Below are 20,818 nucleotides of genomic sequence, written 5' to 3' on the forward strand. Positions count from 1 at the left end.
TTGGTTTTTCCTGGGTATCGAGGTAGATTCAGTTGCAATGGTGTCGCATTTACCAGCAGAGAAGGTGAATCGGTTGCGGGTTTTGGTGCGGAGGGCACTGGGTCGGTCCAAGCTGTCTCTCCTGGACTTGCAATCCTTGGTGGGCAGCCTTAATTTTGCATGCCAGGTAATCCCTATGGGATGGATATTTCTGTGGAAGTTGTCAGCTGCCATGTCCGGTGTTCGAAGGCGCCATCATCGGTTTCGGGTGACCGCTCTGCTTCGTGAAGATTTGCGTGTCTGGGACAAGTTTTTAGTTGACTTCAATGGGTCGGCGTTTTGGCAATCTGATCCATGTCCAATCATGACTTGGACCTGTTCACAGATGCGGCTGGGGCAGTGGGTTTTGGGGCTTATTTTCAGGGATCGTGGTGTGCAGCGGGGTGGCCAGAAGAGTGGGTGGTATCTGGTGTCACAAAAAACATTACATTTTTGGAGTTGTTTCCAATCGTGGTGGCATTACACATCTGGGGTCCACGGTTGCGGGGTAAGAAGGTCGTGTTTTGGTGCGACAACATGGGCGTGGTGGAGGTGATCAACAAGAGGGCGGCAAAGTGCCTGTTGGTATCTGAACTGTTGTGGGAGTTGATTATGCATTGTATGTCGTTGAATGTGACCATATGGGCCCATCATGTGCCGGGCATTGCTAATGGCGTGGTCGACTCTCTTTCTCGTTTCAAGTGGGAGTTGTTCCGAGAGCTCACCCCGGAGGCGGAACCCTGTGGAGCTTTGGTGCCATCTTTCCATTGGAATTTGGTTCCCCGAAGCCTGGAAATTGCTGTGGGTTTCATTAGACCCCTCCATGTGGGCAAGTTATGTGGGCGGTGCTCGTAAAATGGTAGAATTCTTGTCTTCAGCGGGGTGGGTGGGGGTCCCGTTGTGGATGTCTTACTATTGCGTTTTATTGACACGCCAGATTGGAGGGTTGCTCTAAGGCAGTGGTGAGTAGGCAGCTATTCGGGTTTTCTTTCTTCATGCGCGCCCACAGTTGGGGTTTTCCAAGGGGGCGGTTCCTGGTTTGATGGCTGTTGGTCGGTTGGGCCAGAGAGGTAGGACGGAGTGTTGACAAGTGCCTGCCAATCACACATGATATTTTGCTGCTGCTATGGGACTCCCTGTCGGGCATTTGCTCTTTGTAGTATGAAATGATTCTTTTTCAGGTGGCATTTGTTTTCGCCTTCTTTGGTGCTTTCAGGGTCAGTGAACTGGTTGCCCGGTCGGCTACCAGTGTGGAATGTCCTGGGATCCTGGCGAAGCACGTGGTGGTTACTAGCAAGTCTGTTGCTATATGCATTCCACGGTCTAAGACCGACCAACAGGGCAAGAGGTTGTCGGCCGTACTGCAGGCGGTTCCTGGTTTGCATTCTTGTCCTGTGGACAACGCGGTACGATATTGTCAGTGCCGTGTTCCGGGATCCACGTAGTTTCTGATGCATGTGGACTTGTGGCAATTGACAAAGTACCAGTTTGAGATGGTCCTTCGTTTGGCGTTAGCAACTGTGGGTCTGGACGTTCGGCACTTCGGGACCCACTCCTTTCGGATTGGGGCGGCGACTTCGGCGGCAACTGCCGGGTTGCCAGAGGGGTGATCCGGAGGATTGGTAGATGGCGGTCCGATGCTTATGAGGGATACGTCTGTCCTGGGCCTTGGAAAATGTGAGCAGTACCTAATTCTTGTTTCTTTACAGGTGCGGAACCTGCTGGAAATTCTGTTTCGATCATTGGGCACTCATACACCTATTAAGCTCATTGGCACGCCTGCGGACAACCTTATGGGCCCCATTTGGACTTGCATTGGTTGGGGCGGCGGGGGATGGTGTGGGACGAGTTGATTGCCTGCGTGCAGCAGGGTCGGGAGCGGCTTGGTCAGCCGCAGGCATTGGTGATTCATCTGGGGGGCAATGATTGGGGAAAAATGGCCAGGTGGCAGTTCATCAGCATGCTGGTGTCTATCCTGTTGCCTGCCACTGTGCATACCCGGTTCATTTACCTGACCACTGCGATGGTCAGGGAGTTCAAAGGATCATGATCTGTGTTCTCCATGCACACAGAGAGTTCAATTCTGGAGCCTATGCTCTGGGGCAGAAGGCCGGCCCTTCTGTAATAATCCACAACTTCTTGTCTTAATTAATAATTTTTATTAGTAAAATGCAAGAAATTAATATATAATTAGTCTTTCTTAGAAGCGCAGTGCATCTAACAGTGTCGTACTACCAACGCCTGTGCTGCTCCCTCGTTTCCCCCTAATACAAGATACATTATTGTCTTATATACATGTATGGTTGACAGCATTTTTTTCTCTTTTGTTTTGAGATGGCTCCCTTATTTGGAGTGGAGAATTACTGAACCTTTACCTAAACTAATGATGTCAAAATACAGTTATCTTGGTATACTCCCCCCCACTAGGCCTTGAGCTGGAGACAGTTCTCTACACAAACTGCTCTGTTTCTCATCCAAGGTCTGTTTTGCCTGCTCATAAAAACAAAACACATTCTTTTCTCTTATGCAAAACTGTTCCATTAATTTCATTATTTAATTATTTAATCCAGGTTATCTTCAACCCTTAGCTCTTAATATCATGTATTGCACCCTTTTGCATCAATGACAGTTTGCAGTCTTTTGTGATGGTTAAGAATAAAGCCCTTTATTTTCTCATTTTCTCATGCCCATTCCTCTTGGCAAAAAGTCTCCAGATCCTGTAAATTCTTTGATTATTTAGCATGAACTGCATTTCTGAGTTCCCCAAAATGGCTCAATGATGTTGAGGTCAGGAGACTGTAATGGCCACTCTAGAACCTTCACTTTCTTCTGCTGCAGCCACTAAAGGGTCGACTTGCCTTATGTTTCAGATCATCGTCAAGTTGGAAAGTGCAAGTGCGCCCCATGTGTAGGTTCCTGATTAAAAAATGCAAATTTTTCTCCAGTATTTTCTGATAAGATGCTGCATTCATCCTGCCATCAATTTTGACAAAATTCCCTGTGCCACTGAAGCTCACACAATTCCAAAACAAGAGAGATCCACCTTCATGCTTCACAGTAGGGATGGTATGCTTCTCTTCATAGGTCTTATTGACTCCTTTCCAAACATAGGGTTTATGGTTGTGACCATAAAGTACAAGTTTGGTCTCATCATTCCAAATTATTTTGTTCCAGAAGTTTTGAGGCTTCTCTAGGTGCTATTTGTCGTATTGTAAGCGGCCTGTTTTGTGGTGCTGGTGCAGCATTGGCACTTTTCTGGCAACTCTACCATGCAGCACATTTTTGTTCAAGTATCTCCTTATTCTGCATGCTGAAACACCCACAATACTTTGTTTCAGAGAAGCCTGTATTTCAATAAAAGTTGTTTGTGGGTTTTTCTTTGCATTCCCGACAAATTTTCTTGGCAATTGGGTCTGACCGTGGGTTGGTATTAACAGAACCCATAATTTTCCACTTCTTGATCAGAGTTTGAACATACTAATTGGCATTTTCAAATCTTTGGCTATCTTTTTATATCCTTTTCCTGATTTATAAAGTTGAACTACTTTTACTTGCAGATCCTTTGACAGTACATTTGCTTTCCCCATGCTTCAGTAACCACCAAAGTCAGTCCAGCCCTGGATGAAATCACAAGGTTTCTCAAGAGCTGAGAAACTCATTGACTATACACAGACACTAATTAAAATCAAACAAGGCACAGGTGTGGATACCTACCCTTCATTGCTATCTCAGCCTGTGTGTGTCAACTTGAGTGTATATTATCTGCGCAAACATTCAAGGGCATGAACAGGACCATTTTATTATTTCCTTTATTGCGATGGTTTGTTTAATGATTGTGCTATTCTGTGGTGCATAATACTTTAATTTGAAACCCATTAAAAATAACAGATGTGTTTTGCCTAGTCACTCATGTTTTCTTAATCTTACAAATTCTTCCAGGGGTATGTAAACTTATGATCTCAACTTTATATACATACACGTGTATGTGTTTTTATGTGTGATAGACAATAGTTGTAGATGGTTCTTGTGTGAGAGGAAGGCCAGTTGCAGGTGTGTTAGAGAAGAGGCTGATTGTATATATTTGTGTGTATCTATTTCTGTATATGTGAAACTGAGGCCATGGCTCTCCCTTCTCTCCTCCCTTCAGTCTCCCCTCTGACCATTTGCTACTTTCTTGCATTGACTCCCCAGGAGGGAGCAGCAGGGAATACACTAGCTGCTTCATGGAAGTGCCCATTTGGTTCTCTTGCCACAAGACACAAAATGAACAGAATCATGCTACGTTTTGTCTTTCTTCAACTTACATGAGTAATTTTGCAGGCAAATTATACATGTTAAATTGAAAAAATGGCATGGATGGAATCTGGTGTTCCATAGGGCGTTCTCCATTTACTGTAAAGAATGCATTTTAAAATAAAATGAAATATTACCCTATCCCCCCGCTGTTGAAGTGTTCAATATACGTATGACTTGAGTGATATCTGCATTCTCCTCTTTCCATCAGTGCATTTGCTGGACTGAACGGGACCCCGGGCAAGGTGTTCTTTCAGCATTCCCTTTTACTTTCAGGCTCGTGTGCTGGCAGATTTGTAGTTTGAATTCAAAAGGGTGATGTGGCAAACACCCCGGGCAGACATCCGTCTTGCCCATCCCTTGCATCAGCTCTGTTTCCCATATTTAAGTTGTCATAATGAAGTTGCAGTAACATTATCCAAGCCCTCTTGCTTTTGGAAGCTAGCAAGCAATGCACTGCCAAACGATTTCACCTTAGAGGGAGGCTGCATGTAAAGGCACTCTATCAATAAAGGGTCTGATTTTAAAAAGCATTTACATGCGTAAAACTGGGTTTTACGCATGTAAATGCACTTTACTCGAGTAAGTGGGCTTTTGAAAATTGCTACAATATATGCCATTGAATCGTCCATAGGATTTATTCGCATAAGTGCACTTTACGTGAGTAAATGGCTTTTGAAAATTGCTACAATAGTAGTTACATTTATGCACGTAACTCCTTTGAAAATTACCCCCAAAATATCCCCACAAAACTCCTGAAGACTTCTGGAATTCTGCATATGGCAGCGCCATATGCAGAATGCACCTGTGCAGAAGCACCTGTGCGTGGTTGCTGGCATTGTAACTGGAATAATGCTGAATAAAAAGGTAATATTGTATGAAATCTTTGGCAATAACATGCTATTAAAGTAAAAAATAAAGATAAAAGAATGTATAGAATGTTAATGAAAATTAAGAAAAATGCTAATTATTTTTCTATCCCAATATTTCAAATGGAGCCTTCACTCTTAATGTATTATAGTTGCATTGATCAAATATAATAATAATAATAATAATAATCTAATAATAATGGTTTATATTTCACATGGTTCTACCACATTCTGTGTATGGAGGTTTTGCAAAAAAAAAAAAAAAAAATTCCTCAAACCTCTATACCCTTTCTAGGTTTTCTTATGTTAATGTCACTGTAAATTTCAATGTCATATTCCTCTACATTGCTGCCCTTAATCTGACAGTGTCAGAGGGATCTATCTTCATTTTCTCACTCTTTTCATAATCTAATCCTCCGCTCTAACATGCAATTAGTGGCCTCTTCGCCCCCTGCATACCAAGCAGTCTGACTGTTACAGCTTTTACTGTGCAATCCGTTTAGCAATGCATCCCCTAATGAATATGTACATTTTGAAGACCTTAGTGAGGAGGGTCACAGGCAATCAACCTTGAATTCAATTACGTGAGTCAAGGTTAATGACTCGGCACAGTGGTCAGAGGCACTGAGAATACTGCAGATTCAATCAGCCTGTCAGAACTGACAATGCAGAAAGCACTGAATTACTTGTGTGAGAAACAGGGAATCATGTGAAGATAAAATGGTGTCAGTCTTCAGCGAAGATTACATGGAGTTCTTGGTGGCAAATCTGATTGTAAATCTCCCCTAGACCTATATAATATGATTAGTCCTACATAAAGGCATGTCTGGATTGTAATGTGAAGCCTGCTAATAAGGCAATCTGAACCCTGCCTTCGCTTGGCAACTTTGGTTCAACTTCATCATTTACATCTTAATCTGAACGTTCTGTACAGTACCTGCTTTTCTTGTTGTGTATAATACAACACAGTCTAGGGTACTGCTTCAAAAGTAAGACATTTTGTAATGTATTTTCAAAAGGGTTGTGCACGGAAAAATAGCATATGTGTGCCTAGGTAGCATGGAATTGTGCACATGCTATTTTATAAACATTGAAAGTGCGCGTGCATGTTCAGTTTTGTGTGCATATTTACCAGTGTAAAAAAGGGGAATGTTCTGGGGCGGGATCAAGAAGTTTGCTATTTTATAAGAGATTTATACATGTAAATGATGAAACTTCTCACCTACAATTATACACCTGCTAATTGACTAGCACACGTGAAATCAGACTTATCTGTGGTCTGCAATTTTTGGGTGAGAGGTCTGGGCAAACTGGAGGGAGCTCAGGGTGAAGTAGACTCGAGATGGACTGGGTGAATTGGCAGAACTATAGATAAACTGGTGATTTTAAATATGCGCACAAGTATTTTCAAAATGGTATATTCACATTCTTTAAAATATACCTGCCTTTGCATGTAGATCAGGGTTTTTATGGGTTCATGTTAAGTGGAGAAAGTAAAAGCACATTTATTGCATTGCAAATATTTGTATGTACTGAAACATATGCACGTACTTTCAGAGCAGAACTATGCTGTATTTTATAAAATGTACAGTAACCTGCCGCACATTATATAAAATATTAGGATAAATCTTTGCACCTTCACTTAGGTGCGCAAATAGGTCTGAAAGATAGGCTTCTTGATTACAGAACTCAGACATAATCCAATGATTTGAGGAAAGATGGCCTATTTTTTATCCTGAATTTTTTGATATGGACAGTTCTTATGTAGAATGCATTTTGTATTTCCCCAGAATTAAATGCATTTTTAAAAATACAAAATTCATATGGTCTTTAAGTCTAGCATGGCCTTTTTGCTGAAGACTAGGTGTTATAATTTGTAAAACCTGTCTGGCAAAAGTAAATTCCTCTATGGCATCATAATATACAGATATTTTAAATAATATCTTTTTATTGATGAAAGAGGTAGTTTTAATAACCATAAGGTTTTGTTGCATATATTGTAAGGACATAAAATACACATGCTGGATCAGACCAAGGACCATTGAGCCCAGCAACCTGTCTGACAGTGGCCAGTCCAGGTCATAAGTACCCAGCAGATCCCAAAAAATAGATCTATTTCTTGTTACTTCCTCCAAGGAATAGCAATGGCTTTCCCAAGTCTACCTGGTTAATATTGTTTTATGGACTTTTCCTCCAGAAACTTCCCCAAACCTCTCTTAAACCTTGCTATGCTGGTTGCCTTGACCATGTCCTCTGGCAGCAGATTCTACAGCCTGATTATGCACCAAGTGAAAAAATACTTTCTATGATTTGTTTTAAATAAGCTGTGGTTAGTTTCATGGCGTGTCCTCTTGTTTTGGTATTATTTGAGAGGGTAAATAACTGTCCTTTGTGTACCTGTTCCATCCCTTCTATTATGTCCCTTCTCAGTCGTCTCTTTTCCAAGGTGAGGAGACCTAACATGTGTAGCCTCTCATAAAGGAGGAACTCTTCTGTCCCCTTTATTATATTTTTGCCCTTGACTGTACTTCTAGTTCTGCTATGTGTTTTTTGAGATGGGATACCCAGAACTGCACACAGTACTCAAGGTGCGGTTGCACCATGGCTTGATACAGAGACAATATGGGGTATTCTCTGTATTAATCTCCATTCCTTTTTGAATCATTGCTTACATTCTATTTGCTCTTTTGACTGTCGCCACACACTGGGTTGAGGATTTCCCTGTATTGTCCACAAGCACTCCAAAGTCCTTTATCCTGGGTGGTGACTCCCAATACAGAGCCAAGCATTGTGTCCCTGTAGTTGAGATTATTTTTCCCTATGTGTGTATCATTTGCTCACATGCTTATCATAATTTTCATTAGCCATATAGGGGCCAATAATCAAACTGTCCATGGCTAGACTTAGCTGCTCTAATAGCTTTATATACTAAAGAATGTTTTTCATTTTGTGTCTGTGGAAAAAGTGCTTAATACATAAGCCTGTAATTCTATCTACAGTTACAGCAGGGGTAATACAAGCAGGTGATTTTCTACCTGCATACATGTTAATGAATTTTTAAATATAGTTTCCCTTAGAAAATTCACTAAAAGTATGCTCTTAGAAAAGTACACGCATATGGGCGGATTTGCTGGCTCAGGTCTCAGCCCTGGATTTGTCAATAGGCACCCATTATTCTTGTGCCTAGGGCGGCAAACGTTTAGGAGCAGTAGGCTGACTAATATTTTCTGCCTTCTAGCTCTGCTGAATCTCATTCAGCAGAGAACAGCCTTCTGCTATCCTGTAACAGACCCTTACAGGAGGTATGTGTGTGTGTGTGGAGGGGAGTGAAAGCATCAAAAGTGCCTAGGGGCAGCAAAATCCTACATCCGTCCCAGTACAAGTCTTCCACTCACAGAGTTGGCCAAGGCTGGGAGGCTGCGGAGCCCCTGGGGGACAGTTATAGTCATCATGCAATGGTGTCACCTAGTGACTGGATTTGGGGCCTGTGATTGCAGTACTCCAGAAGGAACCCTGGTGCAATGACTGGACGAAAATAAGTTGGTAGGGGATAGGGGGAAAAAAATTCCTCTGTAGTTGCTAATGAAGGTTCTTGTGCTAGATCCTAGCCCTAGTTGGAAAGGAAACAGATGCCCAAAGGAGCAGAAAGAAACTGCCAGGTAAAAAAAAAAAAAGAGAGAGTACCTGTTAAACAATTTAGTGAAAATTTCCACCATAATCCCCAATAATATATAAGGTTGGTTTTGGGGATTTTTTTGGCTCAATAATTCTTTCTTTCTCTTTCAGCTCAATTGGAACAGGTGCTGGGCTGCTGATGCCATAAGCCTTCATTTGCAACTACCAGGGGATTTTCTCCCCTATTTTAATGGGTCTCTCACTCTCACTGTTTCTAGTCTGGTCATCACAATAATGGTCCTGAGACTGAGAGCCGTGCACCAGGGCTCCTTCCAGCCACCAGTGTGTTATCCTTATTGATGACCATGACTCCCACCTACCTGGGGCTTCACAGAAGTCCTAGCCTGAGCTGACCTGGGAGGTGGAAGACCTCATCCAGGAACTCAACCAGGGGCCCATGCACATGGCAGCACGCAGCACTGCCACTACGTCACCTGTCTGGCCCCTGCACAGACATTTTATCTATATTCTCACCTCAAAAAAAATCATTTCACCATTCTTTCAGATTTTGATGAAACAGGTTTTCACTATTATGAGGACAGTGTTATAATGGTTGAATGCAAAATTATTAGATGTTTTCATAACTAAATATTAGGTTGCATGGAGCATGTTCAGAGTTAGTTTGGAACTCAAATTTTGCCACTGATGTAATTTATTTTTTTAAATTCTTGAATAACATTTCCTTAAGTATGTGATTTCCATTAGATGGAATGTAAGAACCCAGTAGAACGTCCTCTGTATTTTTATAATACATATTTATCAACCTGTCAAAAAAGAATATTTATTCAGCACAGTATACAAAATTTCAGCTTTTCTGTGTCAGAAAGTCATAGTTTTCCTAACACTTTATGAAGCATGTCACGAAAATTACATTCCAGAGCTCATGACCAGTCAGAAAGTTTCTGTATGAATTGTTTAGCATAACAAGTGTCTATGTCTCTGTGACAATATTTTCAAAATTTGTAAAACTAAGTTTTAATGTAGAATATTGTATAACTGAGTTACTTTATATTTCCTGATTATTCAAGATTCAGTGCTCTGGCTTTATTGTGCTTGAGGAACTGGTAGATACATAGATGTAGAAATAGTCCTTTATTTTGAGACCTCTATTGTATAAATTTAGCATTGGAAGAAAATTGTGATGGACTTTCCAGAGTGAGAAGGTCAGAACTGTGACCTGGCTAGCCTAAACTATCTCCGTACAGGTGTCTGCTGCTGCTGAGCAAACCTCCAGAAGTGCGGCCATCTTGACCAGGCCTAGGACATAAACTACATTTGTAGCAATGAGCAGATGATGCCTCATCAACTCCAGTGTTGTTTATTAGGGGAGTTGTGCAAAGGCCTGTGCCTAGAAATGATGATCGTTGATCTAAACACTTGTGATAGTCATGAAATGATGAATGAATGGGAGTATAGAATGTAGGGTAAATATCATTTAGTGTCTCTCCAGTGTATATATAAGTGACCAACCCTTCAGTTTGTCTCTAGATGGCCCTAGATCCCTTTCCATCTGGACTAGTAACAGCATGGGATTTTCCATTCTCTTTCAGTCTTCCACTAAGCTGACTGGATTGGCTATCCCAGAGGCATAAGGCACAGTTAGAGAAGTATAGAGTGTGGTCATTTTGATTTAAGAGGCTGAGGAGTAAGGAGCTGTTTTTGTTTTCCCCTGCTGAGCTGGGCCCACTAACCCAGCTTGGTATTTTCTTGCATTTAGAGGAGATCCCTTCTTAGTATGCTCCCTGTCTGAGAGGGTCTACCTCCTTTTTGTAGAGCGTTAAGGTTTTTGTAGATTTTGGTCCAGTTTTGATAAGCTTTTCTCGTTCTGGGGAATACCCTGTGACTTGGGAAAGAAGCAACCCCCTCTGATCCTGAGAGCAGGGGCTGTAGACCTGTGAGCAACCCCCTCTACTCCCTAGAGGAAGCACACCCAGCATGACAACACTACCCAGCATGAGATTTTTGGATGTTTCCCCTTTTTTGTTCATGTGGAGGTTTTTGTCCCATCCCTCTGCATAACCTGATGAAGGAGATAGAGAGTTGGAAGATGAACTGGAACATCGCTCTCCCTGAGAGGTCCATCAAGGTTGTACCATCAAGCCTTCGGAGATTCCCAATCGGATTTCCACTCCAAAGGGATCAGGACACAGGCTGTGGGCATCAGACTGAACTTTGGACTCAGGTAGTTTTTTTTCGTGGCATGGGGCCCCCCCACTAGGATTCTCCCTCTACTGGGCTGTTGCACAGATGAGTAGGCAGTGGCAAGCTCCCTCTCAGGAGCTGGAGAGATGGACACCAGCACCCCAGCAGAGACCCTGTGTAAATAGCCCAACTGTACAGTTTCATTTGCTAGATTTTTTGGGACAGTGATTGACCTTTTGGAAATGATCAGTAAATATGATTTGAACATCCGGTCTGAGTCCAGACTTGTGTCGTTGAGGAAAACGCTACACCAGAAAGATATACACCCATCAGGAGGGACACTTCATCACCTGGGCCACAGAGGATTTCCTCTTCCCCCCGCAGAAAGAGCCCACCCTTGGGAATTGCAGGAAGGAGGGGAATGATGGTAAGAGCAACCCCCGACTTATAAATACTTTTACGGCCCTAGGGGAACCACCATCACCTCAGCAAAGGGTTACATTTACTTGCCTCTTCTTATTTAGGAAGCACTGAAGTAACATTGCATTAGCTAAGGGGGTCATTTTCAAAGGAGTTACGCATGTAAATGTGACATACTATCGTAGCAATTTTCAAAAGCTATTTACTCAAGTAAAGTGCACTTACTTGAGTAAATCCTATGGACAATTCAATGGCATATATTGTAGCAATTTTGAAAAGCCCACTTACTTGAGTAAAGTGTATTTACTGGAGCAAAAACCAGTTTTGCTCGAGTAAATGCTTTTTAAAATCTACCCCTATGTTTTTAAATTACAGCTTATATGAGCAGCAGCTATGAGAGAGACCAATGGCAAAAAAGTAGTGGTGAGAAAGAGCTTGGTGATGTTAGGGAGAGACTCAACCCAGAGAGGGAGAAACTGCCACTGAAGAGAGGAGTCAGTGCTAGAGAAAGAACTGCCTTTTTGAAGAGTTACAGGCATAGATAGTAGCCTCCAGTGGAGAGAGAGGAGCTTCTGTTGGGGAGATGTCTGGCCTGGAGAGAGAGGAAATCTGGCAGGGAGAGGCCCAGCCCAGGAAGACAGGAGCCACTGCTGGAAATAGACCTGGTCCTCTGACTGAGGCGGTGGTAACATTAATAACAAGGAACTGCTGTCATGTTCTGTGTAACTGACTAAGGACACTGAAAGGAAGCAGAGAGCTGGGGCAATAAACTGTTGCTTCAAAACATGGAGGTGAGGAAATAGGCTTGCCTTCAATTTAATCTACCAGCCAGTCACCAACTGCTGACTCCCATGGCCTGCAGCACTACTGCCAGATATTGAACCCTTCAGCCTGCAGCAGCAACTTCAGCCATGCAGTCCCATGGCCAGAGCAGTTCCATTAGCATTGGACTTCTCCAACACAGAGCTGCCCAATTAGCCACCCACACCTAGAGTACAGCCATTAGCATGGTGAAACAGGCCTAAGAACAATACGGATGCTATAAAATTGTTACCAATAGAGAGAACTTAAGAGACAGGAATTACTGAAGTTCACTTCACAGCAACTTCTCTGACACATGGATGTGCATTTTGCACTGCATCACTAGATAGACTTAAATTGGCTTAACAGACTGAAAAAAAAAAGGAAAGAAAGCATATGGAACCTGATCTTTAAAAAATAAAATCTCAGAATAGTGTGGGGCTAGCTCCTTTCTTTCTTTGCTGTGATAGTTTATCTCAGACATTTTGAATGATTAAAATTTTATGTCACTGTTATCCCAATTGATCTGAGTGCAGCGATGGCCTGTGCTTTATCTCTGCAAATCAGAAATCCTCACTTTTTTTTTTTTTACCTGATTGCTCACATCTATAAAGGCTCCCATGTCTCCAGTTCATTCAAATAAATGTGAACTGAAAATGAATCAAACTGCCTTCTTCCCATTCTTGTGATCTTTATGGGTATCAGCCCAACCAAGTGGCTGGGATTCCTATCACTTGAACACTTTTAGTGTGACTTCGAGCAGAAGACCAAGAAAACAGAACTGGCAAAAGATGGTGAACTATTTAATACTTTTCCATACCTTGCTACCACAACCCCTTGCACTTAATAATAGAGAAGAAAAGATTACATTTGAAAGATTAGACAGATTGGGAACTTAAGATATAGGAAGCAAACAGACCAAGGCTAGTAATAGCACATTTTGCTGATATTCATTTGTTTTCTGTGCAGAGAAGTGGATATTCAGGAGGCCCTATGGCCAACACCTTAGCCTAGCCCGGAAGAGAGTCTGCATTAGTTTATTAGGCAGAAGAGGAATGCTCTGGGGTCATTGCTTTCTTGCAACAATCCATCAACTTCTAAATCCTCTGTCACCCCTCATGCACTGTTAACCTATCTTGAAGGCAATGGTCTGAGCAAAATTCTAGGGGTCGAGCTAAGAAAAAGGACTTCATTTTTCTGAGCTCCTATGAAGATGGTTGAATTATCTGGTTCAACATCATTCCACAGAGGAAAAGCTGTTGCAAAGGAATAGGGAACAACAAGGTGATTAATGACCTATTTAGGCTATTCAGTGGCTTGCCCAATACTGCAGTTAACTCTGCTGGCCAATACAGACCAGATGGAGTACATCTCTCTGACATCGGCAATTGCATCGTGCTATTAAAGTATCCTTGTGGGGGTTATTCTAAACTATTATTTCCAAAGGTTCACTTTTACTTTCTGGTGTCATAAATTACCTCTAGAAAAACGACTTAAATGACATGGTGTAAAAACCTATATATATGGCCTTGCTTAGTGCATTGGGTTTGTTCTTGCCTTTGCTTGTTTCTCATTAATGTGAGGTCTTCAGTCTTAGTTATCCTCTGCTAATCTATCTGGTCAAGCCAGCTCTCTGGTTACATTGGAGCCTCAATATTCAAGTATGGATTTATGTCTTCTTAGGTCTCTTTCTGGAACTTTTCTCCTCCACTTGCATTGCCAAATACTAGGAGGACTAATGATAGGAAATCTAAAATCAAAGAAATTAAAACATAATGCTAATATAGCCAGTCTGGATCTGTTGGGTACTTTCTTTGAGTAACCTGGATTGTCTCTATTGGAGACAGGATGCTGGGCTTGATGGACCATTGGTTTGATCTAGTATGACATTCCTTATGTTCTTATGTTTGTGCTGTTCCTTTGAAAGCATCTAGAAATGACTCCAGATGGGACTTTTTAAAACATTCCAATGGACTTGGGATAACGTAAAGAGAAATAGTAGAGCATGGGCTGGTTTCTGTGATTTTTCCCATGGGATGAAAAAATAAGAAATACATTTTTCCTTCTATAGGAAATAATGGGCATTATGCAGGCAAAAGGGGGACCAACTAGCCTTACTCCTGCTCTGAATCTGAGTAAATATTTTTGAGGTAGAGGCCTTGGGAGAAGCAAATAAAAGCCCACATATGCAAGTGACTGAATAGCCATTTGCATGCAGGAGTGGGGGTGAAGGTGATCCTCAACAATGGAAACTATAGGCGGGCTCCGTCTCCTGATACGACCTAATATCTTTAGTGGGGACCCTTGCAAATAACTTTTTAACAATTTGTAAACATAACTAATGGCAGCTGCAATTTGCCTTTTAGAGGTCAAAGCCAGCTGGGGGAAAGTGGGTGGGACTGAATTGACCCCAGAGGTATTAATCAGTTTTGCAGCACTTGGTAAGACTTTAATGAAAGTCCGGAAGATTCAGTCAAATAGAATATTTATAACAAATTCTTAGCAGCCATCCATATCCACATCTGAGTATAATTTAAGCCATACAGAGAGAGATTTTCAAAGCCATTTCCATGGGTAAAACAGTGCTTTACTTGTGCTTTCACAAAATTGCCCAATATACAAGTAAAATTATCTGCATAAGGCCTGAATGTGCTTACTTTTGCCCACAGTTTGAAGAGGGCGCTCTTGTGGGTGGGTGTTTCAAATGATGCGCCTGCTTTTGTAATTTCATAAGTATGCAGGTACTGCAAAACCTTTGTAAACACCTTAGCAGGGGTAAGCGTGTGCAGATACTTTTGGTGGGATAATTTTCAAAGGGAAAGTACCTGCACACTTTACACCGAAGCATGCAGTTACAAAATCAACCCCAGAGTTTGACACTAATTGATTCAATTTGCTGGCATTGATTGTTGTAATTTGAATATAATACAGATGGAAATTTATATTTGTGTTGTGTTGTTTTATGGCAGTATGATGCGCTTTTACTTTCTGGTGGCATAAATTACCTCTAGAAAAACGACTTAAGACTTGGTGTAAAAACCTATCTATATGGCCTTGCTTAGTGCATTGTAACAATTATCATTCTGTGTTGCTTCTGTTGTAACTGATTTTTGTTTTAAGAATAAGGTTTGGTTGTGCTTTTCAGAGGGTAATTTTCAGCAATGCACATAGGGCTAATGTCTGTGTGTACAAAAGTGCGCAGACTTTAGCTAGAATTTTTAAAGCAGACTTATATGCATAAGTTCGCCTTGAAAATTAGCCAATATGCACACACCCAGTGCTGCATACTTATACATATTTATGCCTTCTTGTTGTCCAATGTAAATGTGTGCAAGAAGATTAGCATGCATACTTTCGAACATCGAAAATATGCATGTAAATGTTAATCCCGCCCCAATTTTGCCCCACAGAATGCCTCTTTCTAGTGCGTGTAAAAGTATGTACAGAATCTCTTCTGCATGTACTTTTATGCACACAACCCCCAGGAAAATTTTCTAACGTCCTTTTAAAAGTCAGGCCTAAAATGTTAGTTTGTTGCATTTATTTGTATCCACAATGAGGATAACTTTAAAACCTGTGCACATAAATTTACTACTCTGTTTTATAACTTGCGCACACATGATGGGGCGGATTTTAAAAGGGTTACATGCATAACCCTTAAACCCCCACCCCTGCGCACGCCGAGCCTATTTTGCATACGCTCGGAGGCGCGCGCAAGCCCCGGGACACGCGTGTGTCCTGGGGCTTGCAAAAATGGGCGGGGCTGTGGGCGGGTGGCGGTCTGGGGGTGTGGCCGAGTGCCCCGACACCGCGGCCTGCGTTGGGGCCTGCCGTGCCGGCAGACAGCCGGCGTGCGCAAGTTACGCCTGCCAGAGGCGTAACTCAACAAAATAAGGTGGGGGGGGGGATTTAGGTAGGGCTGGGGGGTGGGTTAGATAGGGGAAGGGAGGGAAAGGTGGGGGGGAACAAAAAAAAAGTTCCTTCCAAGGCCGCTCTGATTTTGGAGCGGCCTTGGAGGGAACAGGGAAAACCATCGGGCCTCCCCTAGGGCTCGGTGCACGCAAGGTGCACATGTGTGCACCCCTTGCGCTGACCCTGGATTTTGTAACATGCACGCGGCAGCGCACATGTTATAAAATCGGGTGTACATTTGTGCGCGCCGGGTAGCGCACACAAATGTACCCCCCTGTGCGTAATTTTAAAATTCTGCCCCGATATACGCAGGTTCTAAAATACACACAAAAAGACACTTAAACGGATGTGTATGTAAAAACCATGTGTCACACAATTCGGAGTTTTCCAGATAAGTAGCGGCACTTATCCAAATAAGTTCCAATTTGCCGCTACTTAGCCAGTTAAATTGGAACTTATCCAGAGATTGGCAGGCTATAAATTTGTATAAATCAAAAAAAAAGTGTGTGCAACTTATCCAGATAACTCCGAATTTGTCCATCTAAGTAACAGCAAGGTGCCACTTAGCCGGATAAGTCGGAATTTAGCTGGATAAGTGCTCAAATTATATACTTACATAAGAACATACCATACTGGGTCAGACCAAGGGTCTATCAAGGCCTGTTTCCAATAGTGGCCAATCTAGGCCATAAGAACCTGGCAATTACCCAAAAACTAAGTCTATTCCATGTTACTGTTGCTAGTAATAACAGTGGCTATTTTCTAAGTCAACTTAATAGCAAGTAATGGACTTCTCCTCCAAGAACTTATCCAATCCTTTTTTATACACAGCTTTACTAACTGCACTAACCACATCCTCTGGCAACAAATTCCAGAGTTTAATTGTGCGTTGAGTGAAAAAGAACTTTCTCTGATTAGTTTTAAATGTGCCACATGCTAACTTCATGGAGTGCCCCCTAGTCTTTCTATTATCTGAAAGAGTAAATAACCGATTCACATTTACCCGTTCTAGACCTCTCATGATTTTAAACACCTCTATCATATCCCCCCTCAGCCGTCTCTTCTCCAAGCTGAAAAGTCCTAACCTCTTTAGTCTTTCCTCATAGGGGAGTTGTTCCATTCCATTTATCATTTTCGTCACCCTTCTCTGTACCTTCTCCATCGGAACTATATCTTTTTTGAGATGCGGCGACTAGAATTGTACACAGTCAGGTAGATTTTAAAAAGGTTACGCGCATAAGTTATGTGCGTAACACTTTCAAACCCCCCCTGCGCGCCACCGAGCCTATTTTGCATAGGCTCGGTGGCGTGCGCAAGCCCGGGATGCGCGTAAGTTCCGGGGCTTTCCTGGGGGGCGTGTCGGGGCGTGTCAGGGGCGTGTCATGGTGCGCCATTCAGGGGCGTGGCTGCAGGTGTGGTTCCAGCCCGGGGGCGTTTCAGAGGCGTGGCTGAGGCCTCCGAAATTGCTCCCGGGCCAGGGAATTGCACGGCGGCGGCGGCCAGTGTGCGCGAGTTACGCCTGCCTGGGGCAGGTGTAACTTTCGCGATAAAGGTAGGGGGTGTAGATAGGGCTGGGGGGTTGGTTAGGGAGGGGAAGGGAGGGGAAGATGGGGGGAAGCCGGAGGGAACGGGCAGCGTGTGCAGGGCTCGGCGCGTGCAAGGTGCACAAATGTACACCCCTTGCGCGTGCAGACCCTTTACTTTTCTTTGCGCCTGGTGCCCAAGGAATGGACAGTACTGTAGTCCAGCGATATCACAGAGAAGCTCAGACAGTCGCTGTAGTAGATGGTCTCACCCAGATGTAGCAAAGGTCCGGTAGTGTTCCACAGCGCGGGATAAGCCGTAAACCTGAAGGGTGGCATGAGGAGAGCTGGAGCATAGTGATACTCACAGAGTAGCAGTGCTGATAACTTCCTTTGGTAGTTGAATAAAGAGAGGGATCCGTGATCCGAGGTGCAGGATACCCTGAGTAGAATAGCCCCTCGAGGAGTGAGTAGCTAGGAGTGCCGAGGGTTCCTGAAAGATAGCAGACAGGACCCCCGAGAAGCAGGTGTCCTTAAGATTAGGTAGATTAACCCTGGAGGGAGAGTAGAAGGGAGAAGTCCCCGAGGAGTGGGTACCCAGAGCTTCCGTAGGAACGAGATACCCCGGAGGGTAGTGAGGAATCCAAGTGAGCAGCTTAGAGGCAGTCAGAGTAGCCAGGCCGAAGTCCTTGCTAACTCATTGAATTGGAGCGGAGGTTTAAATACCCAGAGGTACTGATGTCATGCGGTGGAGCCTCCCCCAAGGCTCTCGCCATGACGTATTCAAAAACGTAGGCAGCGTGTGCGCGTGTGCCCTAGGAGTCCTCAGGAAGAAGCATGGCGGACGGGGACGCCCATGCTGGCTCAGAGATGCTGAGGGTTTCGGCAAACAGCAGCGGAGGCAGCCATCCTTCCAAGGGAGGAGGAAAAGGGTAAAAGAGAGGTGAGGCAAAGCGGTCGCAGCCGTCTGCGACTGACAGATGCAACAGCAAGATGTTTATCCTGTTGGACTCTATGCCATCCCAGACATAAAGTGCTACACCGCCTCCCAGGTGCTCCTCTCTGTCATTGCGATATAATTTGTACCCTGGTATAGCACTGTCCCATTGGTTGTCCTCCTTCCACCATGTCTCTGAGATGCCAATTAAGTCTATGTCATCATTCACTGCAATACATTCTAATTCTCCCATCTTACTTCTTAGACTTCTGGCATTAGCATACAAACATTTCAAAGTTTGTTTTTTGTTTGTATTTTCATTCTGCTTTTTAATTGATAGGGATAAGTTAGAATTTTTTAGCTCAGGTGAGTTTTTAGTTACAGGCACTTGGACTATTTTTCTTATTATTGGAACTTCACTGTTGGGATGCCCTAATTCTAATGCATCATTAGTATCCTTTGAAGATACCTCCCTCCGAACCATGTGCTGTTGTGTTCTGCGGCCGTGGCGCCCCACGACCGCGACCCCCTACCTGATCCGCAGCATTCCTTCACCGCGGGAGCCCCGGGGCTGGGCTCCGATTCGGGCCGTCGCACCCGCGCGGCCTCTGGTGCTGCTCGCTGCAGGGGGAGCCGTCCTGCGCCCCCCCCCCCCCCCCCGGCGGCGTCCAGCGGCGTCTCCCCTCCGCGGGGGAAATCCAAGATGGCCGCGCCATCCTTAGGCGTGAGGCCACGCCTCCTCCACAGATTTAAAGGGACCTAATCCCTTTAAATGGCTTCACCTGTTCCCTATCAGCCAGAGCAGGGGAAGTATATAAGGCAGCTTCCTCTGTTCATCCAGTGACTTTGCAACGTCCTCCAGCGCTGTCTAGTCTGCTTGCTTCGGTGAGTTCCTTGAGCTTTGAATCTTGTTCCTGTTTCATCTTGATGTTCCCGGTTCCTGACTTCGGATTGGCCTACGGCGATTCTCTGGTGAACGACTTTGGATTGGCAAGCAGTGATTCTCTGGTACGTGACTTTGGACTGGCAAGTGGTGATCCTTCGGTGTGTGACCTCGGACTGGTGAGCGACGACCCTCTGACACTCAACCTAGGACTCCTTCTAGACCACCGTCTCCAAGGGCCCGCCTAAGTCCCAGCGGCCCGGGTCCCTACGGGCTCCTCCCGGGGGGAACCGCGGGTCTCCAGGGCGAAGCTCCAGTCAGGCCTTGCACCGACACCCTGTCCTCTCAAAGGTCCGCCTAAGTCCCAGCGGTCTGGGTCCTTACGGGCTCCTCCTGAGGGGATCACAGACTTCCACTGGTGAAGATGCAGATCCTCTTCTCGTCTCTTCATCCGCCTCCGCAGTCGCCTCAGTCTCCAGTGCCCAGGGTCTGCCGGTCCCGTCTTCTGCTCTGCCTCGCCACCTGACGAGAGAACCTATGGATCTTCCAAAAGGTATACCATCCTCCCGTCGGCCAAGGGTTCACAAGCCTGAGCATAACATGTGCTGCTGAGCGACTGTCGGCTTTCCCCTTTGTTTTAGTTTAAAAGCTGCTCTAGCTCCTTTTGAAAAGTTAGCACCAGCAGCCTGGTTCCACCCTGGTTAAGGTGGAGTCCATCCCCTCGGAAGAGACTCCCCCTTCCCCAAAAGGTTCCCTTACAAAACTGAATCTCTCTTCCTTGCACCATCGTCTCATCCACGCATTGAGACTTTGGAACTCTGCCTGCCTTTGGGGACCTGCACATGGAACAGGAAGCATTTCAGAGAATGCTACCCTGGAGGTTCTGGATTTAAGCTTTCTACCTAAGAGCCTAAATTTGGCTTGCAGAACCTCCCTCTCACATTTTCCTATGTCGTTGGTGCCTACATTTATCACGTCAGCCGGCTCCTCCCCAACAGTCTAACTTCAGTTAGTCAGCCAGAGTGACTCACTGCTCTCTTGATTAACAAATCAAACCAAATCACACTACCTTAACACCTTTCCAAGGTGAGTAACTGAACTGAACCTTTTCAACCTTTTTACTTAGGTATACACTGCTCCTAGCTTCTGGTTACTTTTTTTTTTTTTTTTTTTTAAATACAAACACTCTAATTTCTGCTTATTAGCTGCCTTACAGACTATTACAAATAAACACACTAACTACTGCTTATTAGCTGCCTTACTGACTGACTATTTAAAAATACAGTCTAATTTCTGTTTATTCGCTGCCTTACTGACTATTAAAAGCACAAACAAACTGAATAAT

This window comes from Rhinatrema bivittatum, chromosome 9 (genome assembly GCF_901001135.1).
Source record: "Rhinatrema bivittatum chromosome 9, aRhiBiv1.1, whole genome shotgun sequence".
Lineage (NCBI taxonomy): Eukaryota > Metazoa > Chordata > Amphibia > Gymnophiona > Rhinatrematidae > Rhinatrema > Rhinatrema bivittatum.